This window comes from Manis javanica, chromosome 5 (assembly GCF_040802235.1).
Source record: "Manis javanica isolate MJ-LG chromosome 5, MJ_LKY, whole genome shotgun sequence".
NCBI classification, from domain to species: Eukaryota; Metazoa; Chordata; class Mammalia; order Pholidota; family Manidae; genus Manis; species Manis javanica.
Window position 1 is genome coordinate 63,643,633 of NC_133160.1, and position 5,143 is coordinate 63,648,775.

Here is a 5,143-nt window from a genome sequence, read left to right on the forward strand (position 1 = left end):
TCTAAAACAGAGGCTCAGACCCCATCGCAGTGTCTCATTTCTAATCTGGCTACTCTATATTTGTCCCGGGAAGTTCGCAAATGGAAGTTAGTCTTCCTTTGCTCTCAGGCCTGGCCTCAGTATCCCTTGGACAACCAATCTCGCTGGCCCCGAGGGAACTTTTGATTTTGGCCTCCTCACCGACTTAACTAATTATTGCCACCGGAGCAGAAAGTGGAGTGAAATCCCATATGTGCAGGCCTTTTGGACTTTGCACACCCACCCAGATCTATGTGTTAAGCGTACTTCTTCTTCCCAAGTTTTGTTAGCCCGGGCCTCCGCCAAGGACCACCGATCTCTACCACTCCTATTACTGGGAGGCTCTTCTCTGATGGACTCAGTGGAGAATCTTGGCTACCCCCCTTTCCACTCCTCCAGGCCCACTGCAGGGGCCAGCTCCCTTCCTCATTGTTCATGTCCTCCATCTTGTTCTCCTTCTCTTCCAGTCTCTCCTCCACCTTGTTCTCCTTCTCTTCTGGTCTTTCCTTCACCTTGTTCTCCTTCTCTTCCAGTTGCACCACCATTTTACTCCACAGGTGCCGACTCCACTTCAGATAAAACTCCCCCATATCCTAGTCCCCTGCCTTCAAGTTCTGCACCAATTCCCAGGTTGTATCCCCCACTACCAAGGTTGCCTCCTCCATCCCCTCCTTCAAACCTGCTACTGTCTTACTCGCCGCAGCTGGCGCCCAAATGGTCTAGCCCTCCCGCAACCCACTCTAAGTCACAGCGGTCGGTCTCAAGCTCACGCGATAGTTCCTCTGAGAGAGGTAGCAGGAGCTGAAGGGGTAGTGCAGGTTCATGTTCCCTTTTCCCTGGCAGACTTCTCCCAAGTAGAACAGCGATTAGGGTCCTTTTCCTCCAACCCGGTAATGTTCACTAAACAGTTTAAATATCTTACTCGAGCTTACAAGCTCACCTGGCATGATGTACATGTAGTCCTCCAATCTACTCTAACCCCGGAGGAATATGACCATGTCACGTCAGCAGCACAGCACTGTGCCAATGAGGCCCATGCTATAGATGAGTGGGAACCTATGGGCAGAGAAGCTATTCCTCTACAAGAACCCCTATGGGATTATAATTCTCCTGAGGGTGAAGCATGCTGGGATCGCATGGTTTGCTACTTATTGGCAGGGTGGATTGAAGCCTTCCCCACCAGCCAAGAAACACACTCAGTAGTGGCACAGACGTTAGTGGCGCATATCATCCCCCGTTTTGGCCTGCCTGCATCGCTACAGTTGGACAACGGGCCTGCTTTCGTCTCTTGGGTCACTCATCTAATAGCCGAGACTCTCAACATCACCTGGAACCTCCATATACCCTATCACCCCCAATCGTCAGGTAAAGTTGAAAGGGCTAATGGTCTCCTAAAAGACCAACTAACTAAGCTGTCTCTAGAGGTAAAGCTCTCATGGCCCAATCTTCTCCCCATTGCTCTCGCTCGACTGCATGCTGCCCCCTGGGAACCTGTTGGGCTAAGCGCATTTGAGCTAATGTATGGCAGGCCCTTCTTACTGAACACAAGCCTGCCTGCTGTCTCTCCTCCTTTAGCCTCCTACCTTCCTGATGTTTCACTATTGAGACATCTTCTCAGAGAACATGCAGACCAGCTCCTACCCCAGCCCATGTCGTCTGACAACCCAGAGGATGCGGATCTCCTTCAGGCAAGAGATGAGGTACTTCTAAAATAACTCCAGCCTTGATTGCTCCAGCCTCATTGGACAGGACCATACACTGTAATCCTCACAACCCCCACTGCTGCCAAACTATTAGGACACCCTGTGTGGTACCATATTTCCCAACTAAAAAGAGCCTCCCTTCCCAATGATGTTTGGCAAGCAGAACAAGTTGGACCTCAATGGATCCAACTCCAAAGGGCTCCTCGTCCTCCTCCTCCTCCATAGTGGAGTAGTCTCGCCCTCTCCCATCAGGTATCGATTTGAAGCCACCCAGCAATACACCATAAAAAATGGGCAGGTCGAAGAGACGATTGGGACAGCCTTTTATGAAGTTAACAATTGTCAGCCCATAATTGCCCTCCCTCTTAACTGAGTTTGGTGCCCTGATGGAGACTCACCTACCCACATGGCCTCTGCTTCACCTTTCAGCAAACAGGAAAGTGCAGAACACAGTGGGTCAAAGAAAATTTTGGGTGCCCCTGGGCCTCCTGTGTCATGAATTGAATGGTAGAAGGCTACCTGGGCAATAGCCGCCACATGCTTACTTTTCAACGCTGGGCACCCCGTGCAAAGAGGTATTTAAACATCAAGGACCCCTTACATAATCGCTGGAATGAGGGCATTACAGGTGGTGTTTATTTAAATAATGCTTCCTCTGCACTTCCCTTATAGAAACCCCTGTGGTGGCAGTTCAGATACCACCAAGAGAGGGCCTACCCTGACCCCTAAGCCCCTCCTCAAAGCCCAAACTTATTGGTGAGGTACCGTTATTCGAAACACCTGAAGCAAATGTGACCTCGAGACATCACTATAAGCAGCCTTCCTTTCTCTGCTCCCCACCAGGCACTTTCCTGTGGAACAATGGGACCCTATACAAAACCAACTTTTCAAATGCTTCTTGCCTGCCTGTCACCCTAGTCCCTAGGCTGACCCTGTATGGGGGAGCTGAGTTCACCAACTCCTGGGCCTTAGAATCCCATCACAAGAGAGCAGTCCTCCTGCCTTTAGTGGCGGGAATCTCCCTCACTTCCTCCATTCTAGCCATGGGAGTGAGCGCTGGTGCCATGGGTTACAGTATTACGGCCCTAGAAAAACTAGAACGATGGCTCAAAGTAGCTGTCCAAGCATCTGTAGCCTCTCTGGCATCCCTCCAGAGGCAAGTCACCTCCTTGGCCCAAGTAACCCTCCCAAACTGCCATGCTTTAGACCTCCTTACTGCAGAGAAGGGAGGGACCTGTCTATTCCTCCGGGAGCAGTGTTGTTAGTATATCAATGAGTCGGGACTCGTAGTGCAAAATGTTCACAAACTACAAGAACTAAAAAGGGAACTCCAAGGAACTGGCATATCAGATAATAATCCGTACAGCTGGTTTCAATCCCCTATTATGGCATGGTTAGTGCCTCTCCTAGGCCCTGTTGCAGCAATCTGTTTCATACTCCTTATTGGTCCATGTGTTTTTAAGTTCCTTCAACAGCACATAGCAGAAATGACAAACATAAAAATCATTCAACTGTTGCTGTACAAATATTTGCCCCTCCCGACTGAGCCTCCAGCCATCAACCAGCCTTAAACACCCCCCATGTCGTCCCTCCTCAGCCAGAAGTAGCCAGATCGAGTCAGTGCCCATTATAACCAAAAGGCTGAAATGTAAGGCTGAGGGCACTGATGGGAAGAGCAAGCACATCGGACACTGACATCTCAAAGTCCCCAGCTGTTGCCTCCTCCCAACCTGAAAAATGTGCCTTGGGCTAGCCAATCCTCACATTGCTGTAAATCTAAGCTCTGCCTCCTCCTACCTTCTTTAAAAACTTGCTGCCTGTCTGCTTACGTGCGAATTCCCCAGCCTCCATTTCTATAGACTGGGGAAATCTCACCTGGGTGTTTGCGTTCAAATAAACTACCTGGCCCTTTGTTGCCTCTCTTTGCCTGCTTATTTTGGCTGGAATTTATCTTCCAGGAAAGAGATGATCCTTGGGCTTTGAGGCATGAGTAGAAGTGTTGAGGGCTTACTGTAAATGCTTCATCACTGGTTATCTTCTTTTTCTGTATATATATCAGATTAAATATATTCAGTATCTTCTGCCCAAAAGTCTAACATGTTAAGAAGTTGAAGGAAAAGGATGAGAAAAGTTTAAATACTTTTTTTCTGTGCCAGAAAATGTTTGAATATCAGAAGTATTTGAGAGATAAAAACAAGAAGTATATTTTCCTCTAGACTGACTTACACTTTACAGGAGCTGGGCAAAGCAGAAGAAAGCACCTGAATAAATACACACACTGTGTAATCTATTTAGGTGGTGAGAAGAGAGAATCTGCATGATACTGTGGTGAACAGTTCAAAACACAGCAAGAAAATGCACTTATGAATGTATTAAAAAAGGAATAATTATTTTTTTCATGGTCCTAAAGTTGAAAAACAAATTTGAAACAGCCATTACAAACATCCACTTTCAAACACAGTTTCTATAGGGTGCATTTTTTGTTTCTTACTAATGGACAAATTTTCCAAAATTCTGTGGCTGAATTGTACATTCCTCTCAAGAGAAAACTTTTTATAACCTGTTTTTGCTTGCTTAATATTAAAAGGAAAGTATTTCTTATCCAGAAAAAAAAGAGACATTTTAAAAACATCTAAACAGATAAAAAAGATATATACTAGGTTTTTGAAAGTTTACAAGCCAAAACTTTCAAATTCAATATTTTATATGATTTGACTATATCTAGAATATTTGTGCCCCCATATTATAAGTAGTTATGATTTAGAGCTGAACCTATGATTTAAAATGATTCATTCACTTCTCAAATCAGGGCACTCTATATATATCTTATTTTTTCAGATAGATTTATATACATTTATGAAATTATTTCAGGTAATTTATACATAAATCACCCTAGATTATTTTAAATATTTCTTTCCTATCCCAAATTGGCATATTGTTATCATTTCAAATTAGCTGCTACTGTCAATTTCAAAAATATTTTCTGAATTTCAAAAAGATGCCTAACACTGTCACCATGATATGTAATTATGAAGTTACTTACAGTGCCTTTTGTAAAAGTCAGCATTTATCCTATACCAGATAGAGAGCATATTTAATAAATGAAGAGATTTAGTTAATAATCACATTTAACTAGCACTAATGATTGTTCAGTAGAAAAATATAAACTTGAAGTTAACTTCACTTAATTTACAGGTTATTTGATAATAATATTTTAATAGAGTATAATTTACATATAGTAAAATCACAAGTCTTAAATATACATCTTGGTAAATGTTGACAAATGAATGCAACTATATAACCATCAGCCAAATCAAGATATAAAATATTTCAGCCACCCCAGAGAATACCTTCTTGACCCTTTTTAGGTACTCTGGATCCCCTGCTCCTAGCCAAAGAATTTGCTGTTCTGGTATCTATCA